Source organism: Canis lupus, chromosome 33 (assembly GCF_011100685.1).
Source record: "Canis lupus familiaris isolate Mischka breed German Shepherd chromosome 33, alternate assembly UU_Cfam_GSD_1.0, whole genome shotgun sequence".
In the NCBI taxonomy this organism is placed as follows: Eukaryota; Metazoa; Chordata; class Mammalia; order Carnivora; family Canidae; genus Canis; species Canis lupus.
This window is the reverse complement of record NC_049254.1, coordinates 11,463,187-11,486,108: the sequence shown is the minus strand read 5'-3', so window position 1 is coordinate 11,486,108 and position 22,922 is coordinate 11,463,187. Positions and strand designations below refer to the sequence as shown.

Below are 22,922 nucleotides of genomic sequence, written 5' to 3'. Positions count from 1 at the left end.
CTCCGTAGGCGGGGCTTTCCGCCGGCCCCGCCCCCGGGACCGCGCTGGCCAATAGGGAGCAGAGGCCGGAGCCGCGGGGACCGCCCCTTTCCAGCGGCTTTACCTAGGTCCTCCCGAGCGGACCCGCATTCCTTGGAGCGCGCCCAGCCTCGCCCGGCCACCAAACACGCCTGCCCCAGACGCCTATTCCGGTGGCTCGCTCCGCGGGGGATTTTTCGGCGGTGATGTTGCAGACTCGACCTTCAATGAAGAGTAGTGGGGCAGAGACGGTGGGGGGCGCGGGTGGGGGGGCGCGCCTTGGAGCGGAGGGGGGAGGCGGAGGAGGCGGAGGAGGCGGCGAGGGGGAGGCGAGGGGTGGCCACTGGCCTCCTGCGAGGTCTCTGGAACCGGGCAGTCCAGATGCCGAGCTGATCCCCCCGCCCCTCCAACACCCCTTCTCTTGGAGGCAGGTGCCCTGAGTCGACTGCCCAGTACCAAACAGAAAATACGTACTCTTTCCCAGGGGAAATTACATGAGGAATCTCTAGACCGTACTTCGTCACCCGGATTTTCCCAGCGTCTACTTGCCAGAGCGTGTGTCTTGTATTTTGAATCAAGCGGCGATTTTAAGTTGCAAACAGAAAACCCTCTCAAGTTACTCTAAGGTTAAAAGCCAAGCTCCTCCTGGCTCGGTCCAGAAAGCCAGGCATCCCAGCAGGTGGACGGGCTTGTCTGGCAATTTCTAAAGATTGGACCATCTCCCGGGGCGGGGGGTGTGGGGTGGGGGGGAGCATCGGGAGGCTGGGTCTTCTCCAGAGCGGAGCCCACGGAGGAGTGCTGTCCTCCAGCACCCCAGGGCCGAGCTGTCGGAGCCCTTACGTGGCTCCCAACCAGGGATGCGGGATCACGGCTCTCATCCCCGAAGCAGAACAAAATCGTGGCCCCTGAACCACTTCGCCAGGGCAGTAAACAGCCCTCCGAGCGTCACGGGCTCAGCTCCGTGTGAGGCTAGTCTGCAGCCGAGAGTGTCAGCTAGTAATCGTCACACACCGCGCTTTCATCAGAAGGCTTCGGGTCACCAGCTAGAGGGGGGCGAGGGGGGCTGCAGGCAGGGGAAGCTCATTAAAACAAGCATACACGTGCACGCGCGCGCGCACACTCAGTGCTCTCTGGATTCTTTTATCTTTTTATGCTGGGAACTACTAAGCTCCATCTTCAGTTGTGATTTTTGTCAAAAGCTTGCCTGTCTTGTCTCCCCCCCCCCATCTCTCCCCCACCCCCCGCCGGTTCTCTTTATGGTAACTGGTTCTAGAGGAGAGCTCTTACAGATCTTTCCTTTCCAAATAAGTAGTTTTCCCTGCTTGGATTTAACATTAACATTTTATTTGCATCTTGTGAACCAACAGGAAGGCTAATGCTAGGAGACAGATGCCTTTTAATTCAGTGTTTCATAAGCTGGGTTTGAATTGCTAACATTCCGAAGGGATCTCCTAGAATTCCTTTGGGAAATTGTTCTTCTTTTAACAGCAACTTTAAGTAGCTTCTACTACAACAAATCATCCTGACTGTGGATTCAACCTGGATCCCCTCCTGTGTCTATCTGGCCCCTTTTGTTTTGAGATGGGAGTTGAAAAGTAAATCTGCAAAAGACAGAGGGACTTAGGCTCTGACATTTACTAGCTACGTGGTCTTGGTCAACTCACTTAACCTCTTAAAGCCTTAGTGTCTTTACTTATAAAAAGTGGTAACAGTAGTGCCACCCTCTTGAGACTGGTGAGGATTAAGTGAGATCACACAAATAACCGGTAGGTATAATAGAAAGAGGTCTGGCTTTGGAGAGTAGTCAGAGTCTAGTTAAAAATCTCCTGCTCTGCCCTTACTCAGCGACTGACCTTGAGCAAAAGTCAGTCTCATAATTAAAGTTTGATGACATAGTAAAGTACCACCTTCAAAGGTTACGGCTAGATTGGATCAAAATATATTCTATAAATTAAGGATATTTTGCACACATACACATGTGTGGAATTCTGAAACCAATGTATATATACACACACGTGTGTATGTATAATACATATTTGTAGAGTCTCATAGAAGAATATGTCATAGTTTAGGAAAATGCCTTGATAAGCCACTTGCAACAGTAACTCCAAAGGCTATTAGCTATATTTAGCTAAGGCCAAGAAAGTGATGGTCATACTACTCTATATTAAACAACATAATAAAAATTAAGGTAGGAATTATAAAATAATAAAAAATAAACATAGGAGTTTAACAGGGGAGTGACGGGAAGATGCTGAGAGAGAGGAAGGGACAAGGACCAAGTCATTTGGGTTTGGAAATGGTTGAAAGCCTTTAAATATACTTTAATTAAATAGTAACTGCTACTGACCACTTACTGTATGTGAGGTTATTCTAAGCAACTTACACAAACTAATGAAATAATTCTCCCCTCAAAAAAATCCAATGAGGTAGGTGCCGTCAGCGTCTTCATCTTATTCATGAAGCCTGAAGCCCAGAAATAAGAAGGTCACGTAATGATTCAGAATAATGATAAAGCCTCTTTTCTACCCCAGGTACTTTGATTCTAGATGATTCCAATGGTATTTACCAGCCAGTTTAGTCATGCATCAGAGCATCATAATGGCTACTTCTTACTACAAGAGGTCAGATGAATAATGTTCAGCCAGAGAAAACATATTTGATTTTAGAGCTTCATCCCTATCCAGTTTGCTCATCATTATCCACTTTGCTTATCAGAGATGTCTAACAATAAATTTATGACTTTTTGTTTGGAAGGCTTGAATTAGATATAAATTTGTTCATCATCTGAAAACTTTAATAAAGTCTCCTACCCTCAAACACATTTTCCTTGGGGAAATTAACTAATCAAGCAGTGCATCCTATCTGTATGAGCCAGCACAGTGCATATGAGATGTCAAGGCCATTTTTAGACTGACGTAATTTACTGTAAGCAAAAACTCAGAGTTAAGAAATTTGAGAATATAAGCCCCACAAAATAATGTAGTGAAGAGAATGTTTGTCCTTTGAAATCTAGGGAATAGGGGATTTTATCTACCTTATCTTGTTCTTTAGAGGAAGAACTTTTCCAGCTGCATCTGGATCACAACTGCTTTTGTTAAACTAAGAATACATAGTATTCCAATAATATTTACCAGTTATCCATGCATCAGAGCATCATACTGGGTACTTCTTACTGGAAGAGATAAAATGAACAATGTTCAGCCAGAGAAAATATATTTCATGCTACCAAGAACATGAAAAGAGTTTTGCATTTTCAATAAAAAAGAAATCATCTATCAGGACAGTATGTTCAAAGCACAGTAGGCTAATTTCCTACTTAGAATCTATTAAGATGAGAACTGAAGACCTCTAAAGCTCAGACTAGGACCTTTTGCCCTGTTTTAAAACATTAAACAACAGAATGTGACAACATAGTCAGGTCAGGCGGGTGAACATTTGAAAAGTTGAGATGATTTGTGTTGTTGTTCTAATGTAAACAATTTCCCACTGGAAATGAAATATCACCAAGATGGCTTTGGAGACTGATGACATTTTTCCCTACCACCTTATATCACAGTGCTCCCTGTGCCATCCTAGTTTTTGAACAAAATTTGTATGCAGTTCAAGGGCATGCAATAAATCTAATTCACTTTCTTCCCCCTACCTCCCCAGTGGGATTTACACATTTCTAGCTAATACTTTGCAAATACATTGAGCACTCTAAAAATATTTGTTTGAATGGTAAGTGATGATAAAGAGTTGTTTTTTCTATAGAACATAAACCTTGAAACAAATTTATAAAAGATAATGATATAAGGAGATGAAAGGGGTTTCAAGACTAGTATGATTCTGGTATCAATTCCAATGTGTTGTCTTTTCCCCACACCACCAATCAATTCTCAGACACTAGCTGATTGTCCTACAATTCAGCTCAATTCTGACATTATCTACCTGGAGATAGCATCAGACAGATGGGAGAGATTGATGAGGCTAGGTGTGTGAGGAGAGCAGAGCTTTCATGCTCTCTGAGCACACAACTCTCCCCACATCTCCACATATTCAACGACCTGGAAGCTCTCTGAACCTGGTTCTTCCGGATTTTGTAAAGGCTTCTCTACATAGGCACGACTGATTAAATCATTGGCCGCTGGTGATTTAACTCAGTCTCTGCACCCTTACCCCTCCCAGGAGGGATGGGACTGAAAGTTCCAACCCTCTAATCACACAGTTGATTCTCCTAGCAACCAACCCCTATCTTTAGATTGCCCCAGGGCTTTCCCAAAGTAACTCATTAACATAACAAAAGACACCTTGCTCTTATCACTTAAAAAATTCCAAGAGTTTTATGAGCTTTGTACCTGGAATGGGTCCAAGACCAAATACATATTTCTTATTATAAATCATAATATCACAACTAGGCAGACTAAAGTTTAGGAAAGGCAAGGGGAAATGAGTCAAGTCTTAGTCACCATAGTGAAAACTTTGAAATATAAAGTGAAGAAACTTAATCTACCGGAGGAAGAGAGTGATAAAAACTATTTGACATTAATGAGAATAAAACAAGAAGGGCCATGCCTTTTTGTTTAAAAAGAAGGCTGAAATGGGGAGGAGGGAAGGCATGCTGAGAATAGAAGCCTGACTAGTAAAATTTCTAAGTGACCAGGCAGGAGATGGGCAAGGATCTGGGTTAATGCACTGATGTCAAAGATTGAAACAGAGGGCTAAATTGGATTTATATTAAGTCTAGGAAGATACGAATATTTTAAAGAGTCATAGAGATTATGTAGATATAAGATAAAACTCTGGAAAAAAAAAAGATAAAACTCTGATATATTTCTGGACCCTAAGATTTTTTAACGTCAGTAATTCCTAGAATCACTCTAGATATGGATTGGAGGGCAGATGGGTATCTGTCCTACTAAGAAGTGTTCTCTTGAATTGTATTGTTTAATTTCAATTGTTAAACAGTATTATCAGTCATCGTGTTAATAAAATTTTGCAACTCGTGTCCTCAATAACATTAGCTAATAAAGATTTATCCCTGGAGCTCAGGAAGGCAAAAACTTCCAAAGCCTATGCTAAACACTATGTTCTTACTTCAAACTGTAGATTGCTTAGTGTGTGGGTACAAAAAGAAATGCACAGCTATTTCAACATAGAAATCCACTTAGTCATTTTCCTTCCTGTCTTAGGCATGAGGAATGGGCAAAAGAGTCTAGCTAAACTATTTAGCCATGGAACTTAACAATAACTAAAATGAATGTCAAAAACTCTGAGTGTATCAAACTCTCATAATTCATTAGTGATTTCAGTAGGTGCAAACAGTTTACTCAAAAAGTGTACTGGTTTATTTTCACCTTCTCTTCAGAGTTCTCTGCATATTGTCAACTTTCAACTGACATAAACCGCTCTTTAAGTTTTCAGTAAGTAAAATGAGTCTCAGAGTGTGGTTATTCAGATACTTGATACCTTAAAGGAAAAAAAATTAACTTGATTAATTCTCATGAAGTTATCTAGTTATCTCTACTTGCTTTGCCATATACCTACTAGCCATTGCAATCTATGAAAAGCTCATTCAGGAATTTGAGGTGGAAATATAATGACTATAGAAATAAGAAAACAATGAACATTTGATTTTTTAAAGCAAACAAATCACCATGGATTTAATGGGCTTTCAGAAAGCCAAATTAATTAAATACAACTTTCAGTTTATCCATACCATTTCCCCTTAAAATAAGTAAGACGGTTGACTTTACAGGAAAGTATGAAGAAGAAATGCTTAGATAAACATATAATCCCGAAGGAGTGATAATAATTAGGGGGGAAAGGCTTAATAACACTGAATAAAGGCTCATTGATTATGCAATATAAGAAAGAGCCTTAAAATTTTAATGCTTTTCAGAGCCTCACAGGTAATTTAGATGAATCTTTATTTAAATACAAACCTTTTTCTTCTAATGTAGGCTTATTCTGAAGTCCAAATTCCTACTTCTCCCCTGTTGAATCATTCAAACCATGGTGGTCTCCTCACAACTCCTAAATATACCTACAATATTCCCACGTCGGAGACTTTGCATTTGCTATTTCTAATCCTTGGAACTTTTTTTCCACAGTTATTAGTGGGGCTTACTCCATCACCTCTTTCAGGGTATATCCTCAAATGTTACCTTCTATTGACCCTTTTAATGATTAACTATTTAAAATTTCAACTCCCAGGGAAACCTAAGTGGCTCAGTCAGTTAAGCGTCTGACTCTTAATTTGGGCTCAGGTCATGATCTCAAGGTTGTGATATCAAGTCCCACGTGGGGCTCCATGCCCAGCATGGAGATTCTTAAGATTCTCCCTCTCTCCTTCTATCCTCCTCCACTCCCTCTCTTAAGAAAAATAAAGAAGTAAAAATAAATAAATAAATAAAATAAAATTTCAACCCCTAGCCTCAATACTTTATCTCCCTTTCTGCTTCATTTTTTCTGCATAGACTCTATCACCATACAACATAATATATATTTAACTTATATATCTTAAACACTGAATATTGAATATCTGCCTCTCTTTGCTTGACTGAAAGCTCAACAAGAATAGAAATTATGTCTTTTATTTTCTGTTATATGCGTAGAATAGACAGACGCATAGTAGGCCCGCAATACTATTTGATTAATGACTTAATGAATTCCTGAATACATGGATGAACAATAAATGATTGTGCAAGGTAGTAACAATCAAAGTAACAGTAAACTGATACAGGTGGGGCTTCTTTAGCTAAAGTTTGATAAGCAGCCTGATGTTTTACTGCCTCCTTAAATTTTATGGCTTTTCACAAGTTAGAAAACCCAAACAAAAAAAGCACCCAGTTGAAAGGGAGAAGATAAGGGGTTAATATACAAAACATATAAAGAACTTATGCAACTCAACACCAAAAAGCTGATTAAAAAAATAGGCAGAAGATCCAAATAGACATTTTTTCAAATGTTTATTCAGATGACCAACATGCACAGGAAAAAAAAAATGTTCAACATCACTAAAATGCAAATTAAAATAACAATGAGATATCACCTCACAGCTATCAGAATGGCTAGAATCAAAAACACAAGAGGGGTGCCTGGGTGGTTCATTTGATTGGGCATCTGACTCTTGGTTTCAGGTCAGATCATGATCTCAGGGTCATGAGATCGAGGACTGTGTCAGTCTCCACATTCAGTGTGAAGTCTGCTTGAGAGCCTTTCTCTCTTCTTCTGCCCCTCCCCCCACTCACGCTCTCTTTCTCTCTCTCTAAAATAAAAATAAGTAAATGAAATCTTTTTAAAATAAGACAAGAAATAATAAGTGTTGGCAAGGGTGTGGAGAAAAAGGAACACTTGCTCACTGTTGGTGGAAAGATAAATTGGTAATTGGTGCGGTCACTATGGAAAATGGTATGGAGGTTTCTCATAAAATTAAAAATAGAAATACCATATGATCCAGTAATTTCACTTCTAGATATTTACCCAAAGAAAACAAAAACCTTAATTTGAAAAGATATATGTACCCTTATGTTTATTGCAGCATTATTTATAATAGTTAAGATATGGAAGCAATCCAATGTTCATCCATAGATGAATGGAGAAGAAGATGGGGTATATACACAATGGGATATTAGTCATAGAAAGAAATGAAATCTTTCAATTTGTGACAATGAAGATGGATTTTTTTTTCTTTTTTGATATTTTGTTTATTTATTCATGAGAGACACAGAGAGGGAGAGAGGCAGAGACACAGGCAGAGGGAGAAGAAGGCCCCATGCAGGGAGCCCGACGCAGGACTCAATCCCAGGTCTCCAGGATCACACCCTGGGCCAAAGGTGGCACTAAACCACTGAGCCACCTGGGCTACCCAATGAAGATGGATCTTCAGGATATTAGGCTTAGTGAAATAAGACAGAGAAAGACAAATACTGTATGATCTCATTTATATATGGAATTAAAAAAATGAACAAACAAGCAAATAGAAATAGGCTTATATATACAAAGAATAAACTAGTGGTTGCCAGAGGGGCAGGGAATGGGAGGATGGACAAAATAGGTAAAGAGGATTAAGGAGTACAAACTTCCTGTTAAAAAATAAGTAAGTCATGGAGATTAAAAGTACAACATAGGTATATAGTCAATAATATTGTAACTACATTATATGATGACAGGTGGTGACTATACTGGTGGTGAGCATCGAGTAATACATGGCATTGTCAAATCACCAACTTGTTTACCTAAAACTAATATAACATTGTATGTTAACTATATTCCAATAATAAATATATTTTAGAAAGAAAAATTTTTTTTAAAAAAACCACTGAGCCAATCCAACTACATCATCTGACAGACAAGGTAACACAGTCCCAGAAGTCACAAGACTTCACGAAAATTAACACAGCTTTGGCTACCACTTTTGCTCAAATGCAAATAGACCACTTTCAGTTACAGTAAATATACAAGACACCCTATAACTTTTAAGTCAAATTCTCAGGGTAATAGAAAAATTTGGATGCATATCAGATAACATTAATCAATTTCTAATATAGTGCATTTACCCAAACTCTTTTCAGAACAAACATTCTGAATAATGTTCTGTATAACATTTCACTAAGGCATGATTAGGGATGCAGTACCAATATTGAAAAGTCTACAGAGGCGGTTCAGTGTTCAAGATTTTAAGCCTCAATGTTCTTTATACTTTGTTCTTTACAGGGTGGATTTGGCAAAATTATAATATAAAGCAATGTATTCCACAAACACAGATGATTCATAACCTATGAGGTTAGCAGTGCTATAGGACAAATATTTAATTTAGTGTCTAGCATTTTAACTTTGCATGGAGGTGTTTAATATGTTTACTTTTCTTTGTAAGGGCAAGAAATTCACTTAATAATTGTACCTCAAGGTGAAATCCCTGTGAGAAAATGCAATGCATATTGTAAAAGCTATATAAGACAACGCATGAAAAGATTTGTAACATGTACATGCTTTCATTGAAATTACCGGTATCTGTGATGTATTCTAACTGGTAAATTAAATAATTTTAGGCTATTGCTTCCAGTTTTGTAATTCTGTTAAAACTGGTTAATTGATACATCTCTTAAGGAAAGTGATTTGCCTTTTTATAGAGAATGACATCCAGGTTATAGAGTGAAGTATTTTGTCCAGAGGTGGTTAACATATCAAGTTATAAGAAAATTCCCAAAGAATATAACTCTCAATTATTTTTCCTAGACTCAAGGACATTTCAAAAGATGGCAAGGTCCAGAGTTATTCCTTAGATTTTTTTCGGGGCTTAGACAAATTTTGACTTCAGGACTCAATAGGCACTACATTCAACCTTTAAAGGCAAAACCCCGTCAACGGGGACTTGAGAAGCTTAAGTAGATGGGGTCTTGCACCACTGGGCCTGAGACCCTTAGTTACTCAGGTCTTTTCCCCAGGCCAGCAACTGAATCATCTTCTATTCCCACTTTGTCCCTCCTACAGTCTTCAACTTCTGGGATCTTCTCAGAAAAACTAAGAAAAATTCCAGATGACTCTATCTTGAGGTGATTCTTCACCATCTGCTTAAATATCTGCCATGAAAGTTAAAAGAAAAGACTTGATGCCGAGTTGTTCTTCCAGTTCTAAAACGATCAGCAGCATCTCTCTCTCCTCTTTTCCATCCCAACTTAATACCTTGTCTTTTGCCTGTTCTGTGGAGGCTCAGCATCTTGAGGCAGATAATAAAGCCATGATAATTTATGAATAAAGAAATGACTGTATTGTGGTCTATATGCCAATAAAAGAAAGAGATGCCCAAAGAGAGATGAGTCACAGATGAGAGAAACCAAATAAAATAAATTAACATATCTTAGAATACAGGCCAAAAAAGAAATTTAGCTCTTGATATTTCCCATCCTCGCTCCTCTGCCTCCAAATTTTTTTTTTTTTTTTTTGTTAAGGAGACATTATTTTCATAATCTCAGTCAGCCAGCAAGAGTTGTGTCATAATGTTAGGGAATTCTTTTTACTAAGGTTTTTGTAATAGGTTAGTTTCAACTAAAAGTGACAAAAACTTTAGTTCAAGGAGTTTAACAAGAAAGAAAGAAAGAAAGAAGAAAGAAAGAAAGAAAGAGGAAAGAAAAGAAAGAAGAAAGAAAAGAAAGAAAGAAAGAAAGAAAGAAGAAAGAAAGAAAGAAAGAAAAAGAAAAGCAACCAGAAGGTATTCGTATGGTTGTTTTAATGACTGGGAATTCCAAATGTAGATGTTTAGGCATAGCAGGATCAAGGCCTTGAACAAGATTGTCAAGGCTCTTTGTCCTTTTTCCATACCTTAGCTTCACATGCCTTGCTTGTCTTTGACTATTTTCTCAATTTCCTCTTTTGCAGTCTACATACTAAGAAGATGATTATTTTCAGGCCTTAGGCCTATATGCACAGAGACTGAATCCTAAAGGGAGAGGTATCTGCCCACTTATGAAAAAAAGTTTGATTGGCTTTACTAATCTCTTGAGTAATTTACTGTGAATTAAAAGATCCAGGACCATGACTGCTCAGACCTGAGGCAAATGTCCACGCCTGCAGCCAGGGCAGGTGGGTATCATGAGTGACAGTACTCAGAATCACAGGAGTGGGGGGCCATTCTCCAAACAGCAAACAAAACAGTAGACCTCCATTTCATTTCCTTTATATTCTTTTTTTTTTTTTAGACTTTATTTATTTATTCACGAGAGGCACAGAGAAAGAGACAGAGAGACAGAGACATAGGCAGAGGGAGAAGCAGGCTCCCTGTGGGGAGCCTCATGTGGGTATCGATTCCAGGACCTCCGGGATCATGACTTGAGCCAAAGGCAGACGCTCAACCACTGAGCCACCCAGGTGCCCTCTTTATATTCTTTTTTATCGGTTCTTAGGATGACTATGTTTTCTGCTGAGATTATGTATAACAAGGGTTTTTGGTCATTGGGGGATGGGGAGGGGATAGAAATATCATCATCATCAGGAAACTAATTTTGTTTTCATCCTTTCTCCTTGTAAAGGGCTAGCTTGTTGCCACGGAAGGAAAACAGGTGTCATTTGCAGATACTTGTTAATGTTTTTTCTCCTTACTATCCTGTGCACTGATTATGTGGGAATAAGAGAAGCATTGATATTGCTTTATGCTCAGAGTGACAAGACAAATATTCTGAAGTACTTGTAAATATATTGATTTCTCCTGGATACAGGGTTATTAAAAGGTACATTCAGACTGTCTCACAGAACAAATGGGTATTTCTTCAGGACCTCTTTTGTCTTCTTTCTCTCTTTTCTTCCTTTTTTTCAATTTTTTTTTTAAGATTTTATTTATTTATTCATGAGAGACAGAGAGAGAAAGAGGCAGAGACACAGACAGAGGGAGAAACAGGCTCCATGCAGGAAGCCTGACATGGGACTCAAACCCGGACCCCGGGATCACTCCCTGAGCCAAAGGCAGAGGAGGCTCAACCACTGAGCCACGCAGGCATCCCTCAAGATTTTTTTTTTTTTTTTTAATTTTTAAGTAATCTCTACACCCAGTATGGGTCTGGAACTTACAACCTCAAGATCAAGAGTCACGAAATCCACTGACTGAGCCCGTCAGGAGCCCCTCAGGACCTCTTTTGAAAGTGAGCACTTAGTAAGTTTATTCACCTTTATAGTGTGTATATTCACTAAAGCTCATTTTCCATCAATTTATCTTGCCATAAAGAAAGAGAAATAGAGATAACTAGCCAAAAATCCACATTGGCCAATCTTTTTGATTCATGTAACCCTGATTTCCAGTCTTTTGAATCTGTTTTTGGTTTGTATCAGCCTTTTAGACAAATGTCTTCTGAAAATTTAAGAAAAGTCCAGGGAGCTTGGATCTCTCTTTACTAGCAAATTTCCACCCCTCAGGGATAGTAAACTTTAAGCCAGAGCTGCCCCCAGCCAATTCTAAATCACACTTTCAAGTTGATCTAACTACAAATGAGCTCAGTCTGTCTACTTTCTTTGAATATAACTAACCTAATCCTCATCCCAGCCTTCACTACCCCTTCTTTCTCCAAGGATTACCCCAGATCTCTTCTACTTCTTTCTCACACACAGCCCACGTCTGCTGCACTCCAAGGTGCAGTTGTATGCTGGAGGCTCTCCAGAGCCATTGTGTGCATGACTGACTTCCCAATGATGACTTCAGTGATGTCACAATGGCAGCTTGAAATCTACTATTGTAGAGGACTTGTACCCCCTGGAAACTGGAATTGGCCACACTACGAATCAGAGCTGTTTTTTTGTTTTTGTTTTTTTTTGAGCTGTTTGGTTTTTGTGTTTGAGAGCTGGCTGTTAAATCATTGCCCTTGATGTACCATTCAAAACGTTGATCAGGAATGATTCTGGTTGCATGTTGACATCACTCGGATTTGCCCTTTCTTTCACTGTAATAGCCACAATGTTAAAAAAAGGATCATCGTAGTATCTTGCTTAGTGTATGTGATAGGGAATCCCCAGTAAATGCTACTTTAGAGCATATTGACAGCATCGGCATTTGGATATGCGGAATGTGTGCCCGGGTATTTCTTTGCACATTGCAGCAGAGAAAGGCAGGAACACCTAGCGAAGAGAGCACTAGTTTAGGAGTAAGGATGTCTCCATTTCAATCTTAGTACACAACATATAAAAACTGTGGGAACTCTGGGATCAGATGACGCTAGTTTTGAATCCCCCTTGTCTCTAATTATCTGTGCAGCCTTTACCAGGTTACTGACCTCAGCTTCCTCATCTGTTAAATGGACTTAGGAGTTGCTTTGTACTTATTTTCAAAAATTAGGAGGGTCAAATGTTTTAAGAGATGCTAAGTATGTGGACCATAGTCTCTAAATAAAAGGCAGCTATGATCATTCTTCCACTAGTCGATTGTGTGGTTTAATCTTCCTAAGTTTCACAGACTTTAACTATGCCTGTAAAAGCAAAAGGACTGGTTTGGGGCTCTTTTAAGAGGTCTTTTTATTTTGAACAAAATTATTTGTGCCTGAAGTCCCTTGTTCTAAGAAAACAGGTAGCACACTAACGCCAATCTTCTTCGGTGAACAAAATCCCTCCTTTCCAGTCTCACAGCTCCTAGCTCAGGCCCCCATCATCTGTACAGCAAGTTCCCAACCGGTATCCCTGGCATCTGGCTCTACTTTCCTCTTCCCAGACTTCCCCTGGCCATCCTAAGACAAAACAGTCCAATAGAAAGACAAATTTGATTATGTCACTCCCTTTCTTTAAAATCTCCGCTGGAGTCATTTTACCTACAAGATGAAAGCCAAACTTCCCAGCAAAATCTCTAGTCCTTGACATTCTTGCCCCTAGTTTCCTATTGGACGATCTTAGTTTCATATCACAACACTATCTCAGGAACCCTTCATGTAATCAGATTGAACTGTTTCCTAAACATAACCGTGGCAGCCTTTCTCAACTTGAGACATTGCTGGTATAGTTTCTTCAGCCCAAAGTGCACCAACCATCCCGTCCCTTGTTTTCCTGGGATACTCCTACTCCTGTTTCAAGACCCACCTCACAAGTCAAGTTGGCTTTTAAGCCTTCCCGGAGCCACCTGGGCGGTGTTAGTCATGCTGCTTCTGTATTCCTACAATGCTAGCACTCACCTCTTTGAATTATATTTATCTGTTTGTAAGTCTGGCTCCTCCACTGAAACAGTGACTCCTTAGAAGTGGATTGTACCACAAGTCTGGAGTCAGACTGTCTGGTTTACAAAACCCCTGCACCAGCACACACTATATATATGAGCTTGAGGAAGCCACTCAGCTTCTTTTAATCTCAAGTTTTCTCACCTATTAAAATGAAATGCTCCATCATAAAAGTCCTCATAATAATTAAAAGAGGAAAATGCATGTAAGGGCTCCTACCCGTGTATCTGCCATACCATTAAGGGCTGATGAATATTATACAAGATTCATGTTTTTGATGTGTTAAGATAGGGAGGTAGGAGAGCTAGGAGCGTGGCAGGAGGAGAGAGAGTGATGAAGAAAAAAAAGAAAGAAGCAGCACACTTAACTTGCAGTCCTTGGACCACTTCCCAGTGTCTGGCACCTAGGAAGTGTTCAACGCATGTTTCTTGGTTGAATGTTGTGCTACTTTACAGCCACAGGCTGAAGCGTGATCGTTACCAGCTCTTTTCTCATATGTGAGTCCCTGGATTTTGAATGAACTTGTCCGGATGCCAGCAGCTGCGGTTGCTGATGGAGAGGGGGAGAGTAAGTAGAGGAGGACAAGGAGGGAGGAGAGAGAAAAGGATCGTATTGGGAGTGCAAGGACAAGGCAAATTACCCTACTTTCCAGTTTTGTCTAAGTATTTCTACTGTTTGTGTTATTAGGAACTAAAAACAGCCTTCAGGAAAAAAAAAAAAAAAAAGTGAAGAGGGTGGTGCTGGATTCCCAGACTGCCGAGCAGCCCCACCGCTAGGCACCACCTGGGTCTAAGGACAGTCAAAGCAAACTTCTTTGATGTGCTTGGAGAGCCCGAGGGCAAAACAGCAAGCAACCCAGCAAGGGGTTGGAATGCAAGGGGCCTGGAATGAAAATGTGTGTTCCTGCGGGGGACCCAGGGGGTGGAGGGAGGGACACAGCTCACTTAATAATGAAACCCTTGGACTAGAAAGGACTGGAACATGGGGAGTGCAAGGCATGAATGGAATAGCTTCCTCTGAAGGCCTTTATGCAGATAAAAACCTGATGCCCAGGACTTAGAAACTGATAGACAGTCGTTCAATTAATCCAAAGACCAGGGAATTATGCTAGGGGTGCAGTGAGGGTGGCAAATGAGAGAATAAATTGGGGCAGAAGAACGAGAAGGTAGAGAGAGAAAGCAGTGCTACTGCATTGATTACAAAGAATAAGAAGGGGTAAAAAAAAAAAAAACTGCTCTCTTGTTTTCATTAAATAACGGATGTTCCCCGAACCAGCAGTGGTGGATGATTTGCTTTTGCACTTGGTAGTAAAAAAACAAAACAAACAAAACAAAACAAAACAAATATAAAATATAAAATATAAATAAAATAAATAAAATATAAATGAAATGAAATAATAAACTAAATAACATGAAATAATAAATAAGTAAAGTAAAAAATAAATAAATAAAATGAACTAATAAACATAAATAAAATAAAGTAAAATAAAAAATAAAATAAATAAAAATAAAATGAAATAAAAATATAAATAACAATGAAATAATAAAATAAATAAATAAAGTAAAATAGGGATCCCTGGGTGGCGCAGCGGTTTATGGCGGCCTGCCTTTGGCCCAGGGCGCGATCCTGGAGACCGGGATCGAGTCCCACGTCGGGCTCCCGGTGCATGGGAGCCTGCTTCTCCCTCTGCCTGTTGTCTCTGCCTCTCTCTCTCTCTATGTGACTATCATCAATAAATAAAAATTAAAAAAAAAAAAAGAGAATAAATAAAGTAATAATAAAAATCAAATAAAATAAAAATAAAATGAAATAAATAAAATATAAAATAAAATGAAATAATAAAATAAATAAAATAAAGTAAAATAAAAATAAAATAAATAAAATGAAATAATAAAATAAATAAAATAAAGTAAAATAAAAAATAAAATAAATGAAATAAAATAAAATAAATGAAAAAAAATAAATAAAAAATAAAAAATAAATTAATAATAAAAAAAAAAAAATAAAATGAAATATAAAATATAATAAAATAAGTAAAATAAAAAAAAAAAAATAAAAAATAAAAGTAAAATAAAATAAAGAAAAAAAAAAAAAAATGAAAAAAAAATAATAAAATAATAAAAAAAAAAATAAAATAAAATAAAATAATAAAGAAATGAAATAGGGGATCCCGGGTTGTCAGCGGTTAGCGCCGCCTTCAGACCAGGGCGTGACCCTGGAGACCGGGGATCGAGTCCCGCGTGGGGCCCCGGTGGAGCCTGCTCCTCCTCTGCCTGTGTCTCCGCCTCTCCTCTCTATCTCTGTGTCTATCATGAATAAATAAATAAATCTTAAAAAGCAAAAAAAGAAATGAAATACAATAAAGGTAGGGAGGAAAAAAAAAGAAGGAAAGAACAAGGAAAAGAGCGATGCTTTCGTCGGGCTCCCCCTGCGCCTCCGGCCTCGCCGCCCCCCCGCCCTTCCTGCAGAGCCGAGCTGGTGTGGAGCGCAGCCCGCGAGGCGGGAAGCTGACCTGCTCCCCCCCCCCCAACCCGCTGCCATCCGCTCGTGGACCCTCCCTCGCGCCCGCGGGTCCCCAGCGCCCCAGGGTCCCCCCCCCCCCCTGCGCCGCCTCGCACACCCGCTGCGGCCCGAGGGCGCGTCGCTGCAGCTGGGGCCTGGCCAGGCGCTGCGATCCTGGGCCTGAAGCCGCGGAGGGAGTCCTGTCCGCGCCACGGCGGGGGGCGCCCGGGGTCCTACCCCGCGGGAAGGGCCACCGCGCCTGCTGTCGGTTGACGGTGACGAGCAGTCCTGACTCCTGTCCCGACAGTGGGGGGACTGGCCTCCACGGAGGAATGCCCCACCCCCCCGCGGGCGTTGAACAGAATACGCAAGTACCCTGTGGTTTCTTTTATTATTATTATTTTTTTAGATTTTATTTATTTATCCATGAGAATGAATGAATGAATGACATGAATGAATGAATGAATGAATGATAAATAAATATTTATTCATGAGAATAAATAAGTAAAGAGAGCAGGCAGAGACACAGGCAGAGGGAGAAGCAGGCTCCCTGCAGGGAGCCCAGATGCAGGACTCATCCCTCGACCCTGGGGTCATGACCTGAACCGAACACCGGCAGGTGCTCCACCGCTGAGCCCCCCAGGCGTCCCTACTGTGTGGTTCCTTGTCATTATCATGGACAGGTTTTTCCCAAAGAAGTCCGAGGTTTTCCCAAAATTTGCCTGGCAATGCTCCCGGTAGCCCCACTTAACCTTATAACCCCCCATTACAGATGGATTTATTTTCCCAGATAATACTGTCTACCCATGATGATCCCACTTAAAGGTGATACCTGAAACCTCCCAAGGATAATGCAACTACCGTTACCCAAAGGGAATTCTCCGGAACCAGGAATAGGTGACTCTTGGAAGGTTGCAGCTTGAATGGCTCCTCTCACAACTGGAGAACAGCCTTGTGAAATACCTGACAAAACGGGCCCGAGTTGGTTGCACAAAGTGAGAGGCCTGCTCATCTCTGAGTGGTTCCGGGAGATTGATTGTGTTATGTGTGGGTTGAGACTACTGATCAAGGCATAACTGATACATAGAAAGTTACAGAACTGATGGGGGAAACGACATCATAAGAAATCCTTGGACAATATCTGAAAGGGAGCATTAATTCTCTGCCACTTCAAGCAAAAGGAACGGTTTGAGCTTTCACAATGCCTGTACATTACCCAGTCAGCCAATAAATATAATCCCCACTCAGGCAATTAGAGGAGATCGCAGGGTTGCAGTTGCAGTTGGGATTTTAGCTTGGTTAAAGCAAATAAAATACTGTAGAAGAAATGAAATCAAACTTGTTGAAACTTGGATTTGCAGAAATATAAGGTAGCTTGGAGAAGATGAATTCAGGTGGAAAATGACCTTTTTATTATGTTCAGGAAGGCATTAGAATGTCAGGAGAAATGCTGGGAAGGAGATTATTACTATAAGCACAGTTGACAAGTTCCATTTTGTTGAGTATCTTGGATGGAGGAAGGAAACCCGCATTTCAGGAGGCGATTAAAAAAAGCTCTGCAAAGTGCTCAGTAATCCAAGAAGACTGGAGTGGGGAAGGGACGTGTTGCTCTTGGTCTCTGAGAGGCTCCAGGAAGCCTCAAAGGACCCCTCTAGTTCACCACACATTTGCCTGTTCCTTGTCAGACTATTTGTACCAGGGGATTCTGTGAGCTCTGAGATGGGAGGGATACAATGTGTGCATGTACTTGTGTGCATGAGTGTGTGTATATATACTTATATTCAGAGATTCAAAGTAAATATATGGACATATATAGTCAAATATCTATATGTGTGTCTATATTCAGAGATTTAGAGGGCATTGTCAAAAATATAAATTATTTTTTGTACTAAAGTAAAGTAATAGGTAGCTATTGTTTTATATTTTGAAGGCCATGTCCATTTGAGATATATACACACCTATGTTGCCTTGAGGGCTAGCATCCCCATTTTAAGATGAGGAATGTGGATAAAATAAGGGAAATGAGGGATGCCTGGGTGGTTGAGTTGGTTAAGCATCTGCCTTCAGCTCAGGTCATGATCTCAGCGCCCTAGGATGGAGCCCCATGTTGAGTTGGGCTCTGAACTCAGTGGGCGTGAAGGGAGTATGTTCCTCCCCTCCTCTCTCTGCCCCTCTCCCTTTACCCTACTCGTACACACTCTTTTTCTCAAATAAATGAAATGTTTTAAAAAAATAAGGGAAGTGATTTTCCCATTGTCCTTTTCACTTTGTCACAAAATCATTCACAGTATTTGTGATTCATAAGCATGAGCTTTAAAACCACATGGACTTCAACACAATCTCCCCCCACACCCCTGCTTTTTTTTGAGTAGGTCCATTATGGATTCCAATGTGGGGCTTGAACTCATGACCCTGAGATCAAGACTGAGCTGAGATCAAGAGTCACCTCACCAACTTAGCCACCCAGGGGTAACACAGCCCTTTATTTTATTTTTATTTAATCATGAGAAACACACACAGAGAGAGAGGCAGAGACACAGGCAGAGGCAGAAGCAGGCTCCCTGCCAGGAACCCGATGTGGGACTCAAACCCCAGGACTCCAGGATCACGCCCTGGGCTGAAGGCAGGGGCCGCTGAGCCATCCAGGCGCCCCAACACATCCATTTTCTAAACCATCTCCCTCTTTCCTTTTTAGTTTGAATATTTAATTGAAATTCTGTTAAAATTTTCAACAATTCTCCATACATGCTCACTTCCTGTTCTTTTTCTTTGTTTTGTTTTTCTCCTTAGCACTTTTATTTAATGCACTTTGCATTTTACATGTGCAGCTTGGTTTTTTGCACATGCTTTTCTGCTCCAGGGAATACATTCAGTGAAGGGAAGGAATTATTTTCAGTGTGGAGGGGGGGGAGGGAATGCAAGTGGGGACTACTTTTTATTCTGTTGTATTCCCAGTGCCAAAAAAAGTACTTAGCAAATAGTAGGCACTCAGTAAATATTTGTTAAATGAATACACATATGCGTGAATGAACGAGTGCTTGAAAATGGTCCATTTGTCCATTTGATTCTGAGTAGCATCTTTCTGCTACTGCTTTTTGTAATCAATGGGCTCTAATAATTACTTATAAGAAAAATAATAAAAATAAGCTCATTGAAGATCCCTGGACACTTGATAGGGAGATGATATTCCTGCCTTGTTTCCCTTAGTTCTGAGAATCAACAAAAGGCAGTGTTTGGATTCTGACTCCAGATCTCCAAACGATGTCTCTGCTCTGGGCAGGGAGTATTTTTGTATGTCTAGTGTCTTTGCTGCTTCCTACTCTCCCTTCATTTTGCTCTCAAATGTTCACAACCCTCAGGAAACACCCCCTGCCTACACTCAGCCAGGAATGTATTTTTCCTGGACCAGTGCCTTTTACTTTGGATCTTTCCAGACTTTTTCCTCCCTCATTAAATTTTACCTGTCCTTTTTTTCCACTCTCTCTGATGTCTGCTTTCTGTACAGTTTTATGCTTCCTAGGTAATATATTTTTATTTTGTTAGAATCAAGTAGTCTCAGAATGGGAAGGCCACGTATTATGGCTTCTCTCCTAGTGAAGCCAATCTTTCTAGAACATTGGCCAGTGAAAAGCTCTGTGTGGAAGATTTCAGTCTCTGGACATAAGACAGATGTGCTTTCTGCCTTTTACAAATTATGTGACTTTGGGCAACTTAACATCTGTAAGCTCCAGGCCCTTCATTCAAGAATGGCGTCAAAATAGATCTTTTCTCCTAGGGCCACTGTGAATATTAAATAGGAAATTCGGAGGAGGGGAAGATGGCGGGAGAGGAGGGTCCCCAAGTCACCCCTCCCCACCAAATTACCTAGAAAACCTTCAAATTATCCTGAAAATCTACGAATTCGGCCTGAGATTTAAAGAGAGACCAGCTGGAACGCTACGGGGAGAAGAGGTCGCGCTTCTATCAGGTAGGAGGACGGGGACAAAGAAATAAAGACACAAAAGGCCTCCGAGGGGGAGGGGCCGCGAGGAGCCGGGCTGAGGCCGGGGCGAGGGTCCCCAGGACAGGAGAGCCCCGTCCCGGAGACGCAGGAGCTGCACCGACCTTCCCGGGCGGAAAGGGGCTCAGGGAGGTGGAGCAGGACCCGGAGGGCGGGGAGGCCCGCGGGCTCCCGGGGACACTAACAGGCACCTGCGCCCGGGGGGAGTGCGCCGAGCTCCCTAAGGGCTGCAGCGCGCACGGGGGACCCGGAGCAGCTCGGGGGGCTCGGGGGGGCTCCGCGGAGGGGGCTTCGGGGGGGAGCAGCTGGGGGGGCTCGGGGGCGGCTCCGCGGAGGGGGCTGCGGGGGGAGCAGCTCGGGGGGGCTCGGGGGCGGCTCCGCGGAGGGGGCTGCGGGGGGGGAGCAGCTCGGGGGGCTCGGGGGCGGCTCCGCGGAGGGGGCTGCGGGGCGGGAGCAGCTCGGGGGGCTCGGGGGCGGCTCCGCGGAGGGGGCTGCGGGGCGGGAGCACCTGGGGGGGGGGCTCGGGGGCGGCTCCGCGGAGGGGGCTGCGGGGGGGAGCAGCTCGGGGGGGCTCGGGGGCGGCTCCGCGGAGGGGGCTGCGGGGCGGGAACAATTAAAAGACCTTGAAGATAGATTAAGGGAAATAAACGACGGCCTGAGGAAGAAAAACCTACGTTTAATTGGGGTTCCCGAGGGCGCCGACAGGGACAGAGGGCCAGAATATGTATTTGAACAAATCCTAGCTGAAAACTTTCCTAATCTGGGAAGGGAAACAGGCATTCAGATCCAGGAAATAGAGAGATCCCCCCCTAAAATCAATAAAAACCGTTCAACACCTCGACATCTAATAGTGAAGCTTGCAAATTCCAAAAATAAAGAGAAGATCCTTAAAGCAGCAAGAGACCAGAAATCCCTGACTTTTATGGGGAGGAGTATTAGGGTAACAGCAGACGTCTCCACAGAGACCCGGCAGGCCAGAAAGGGCTGGCAGGATATACTCAGGGTCCTAAATGAGAAGAACATGCAACCAAGAATACTTTATCCAGCAAGGCTCTCATTCAAAATGGAAGGAGAGATAAAGACCTTCCAAGACAGGCAGCAACTGAAAGAATATGTGACCTCCAAACCAGCTCTGCAAGAAATTTTAAGGGGGACTCTTAAAATTCCCCTTTAAGAAGAAGTTCAGTGGAACAATCCACAAAAACAAGGACTGAATAGATATCATGATGACCCTAAACTCATATCTCTCAATAGTAACTCTGAACGTGAACGGGCTTAATGACCCCATCAAAAGGCGCAGGGTTTCAGACTGGATAAAAAAGCAGGACCCATCTATTTGCTGTCTACAAGAGACTCATTTTAGACAGAAGGACACCTACAGCCTGAAAATAAAGGTTGGAGAACCATTTACCATTCGAATGGTCCTCAAAAGAAAGCAGGGGTAGCCATCCTTATATCAGATAAACTAAAATTTACCCCGAAGACTGTAGTGAGAGATGAAGAGGGACACTATCTCATACTTAAAGGATCTATTCAACAAGAGGACTTAACAATCCTCAATATATATGCCCCGAATGTGGGAGCTGTCAAATATTTAAATCAATTAATAACCAAAGTGAAGAAATACTTAGATAATAATACACTTATACTTGGTGACTTCAATCTAGCTCTTTCTATTCTAGATAGGTCTTCTAAGCACAACATCTCCAAAGAAACGAGAGCTTTAAATGATACACTGGACCAGATGGATTTCACAGATATCTACAGAACTTTACATCCAAACTCAACTGAATATACATTCTTCTCAAGTGCACATGGAACGTTCTCCAGAATAGACCACATACTGGATCACAAATCGGGTCTGAACCGATACCAAAAGATTGGGATCGTCCCCTGCATATTCTCAGACCAAAATGCCTTGAAATTAGAACTAAATCACAACAAGAAGTTTGGAAGGACCTCAAACACGTGGAGGTTAAGGACCATCCTGCTAAAAGATGAAAGGGTCAACCAGGAAATTAAGGGAGAATTAAAAAGATTCATGGAAACTAATGAGCATGAAGATACGACCGTTCAAAATCTTTGGGATGCAGCAAAAGCAGTCCTGAGGGGGAAATACATCGCAACACAAGCATCCATTCAAAAACTGGAAAGAACTCAAATACAAAAGCTAACCTTACACATAAAGGAGCTAGAGAAAAAACAGTAAATAGATCCTACACCCAGGAGAAGAAGAGAGTTAATAAAGATTCGAGCAGAACTCAACGGAATCGAGACCAGAAGAACTGTGGAACAGATCAACAGAACCAGGAGTTGGTTCTTTGAAAGAATTAATAAGATAGATAAACCATTAGCCAGCCTTATTAAAAGAAGAGAGAGAAGACTCAAATTAATAAAATCATGAATGAGAAAGGAGAGATCACTACCAACACCAAGGAAATACAAACGATTTTAAAAATATATTATGAACAGCTATATGCCAATAAATTAGGCAATCTAGAAGAAATGGACGTATTCCTGGAAAGCCACAAACTACCAAAACTGGAACAGGAAGAAATAGAAAACCTGAACAGGCCAATAACCAGGGAGGAAATTGAAGCAGTCATCAAAAACCTCCCAAGACACAAGAGTCCAGGGCCAGATGGCTTCCCTGGGGAATTCTATCAAACGTTTAAAGAAGAAACCATACCTATTCTACTAAAGCTGTTTGGAAAGATAGAAAGAGATGGAGTACT

General features: G+C 41.5%; 1 long non-coding RNA gene across 4 annotated transcripts; it reads right to left on the bottom strand.

The window, feature by feature from the left end:
* Positions 1–1,372: 1,372 nt before the first annotated feature.
* Positions 1,373–12,178, bottom strand: LOC111093782. Of its 4 annotated transcripts, none has more exons than XR_005383228.1 (6): positions 12,067–12,171; positions 5,946–5,996; positions 5,358–5,469; positions 3,153–3,193; positions 2,405–2,484; positions 1,373–1,619 (listed from the first exon to the last, which is right to left on the bottom strand). It is a non-coding gene; the product is annotated as an uncharacterized LOC111093782 (long non-coding RNA). The 4 variants fall into 4 exon arrangements; XR_005383229.1 differs by having other exon boundaries at positions 5,946–6,046; positions 12,067–12,147; XR_005383230.1 differs by lacking the exon at positions 5,946–5,996 and having other exon boundaries at positions 12,067–12,178.
* Between the last annotated feature and the right edge of the window lie 10,744 nt (positions 12,179–22,922).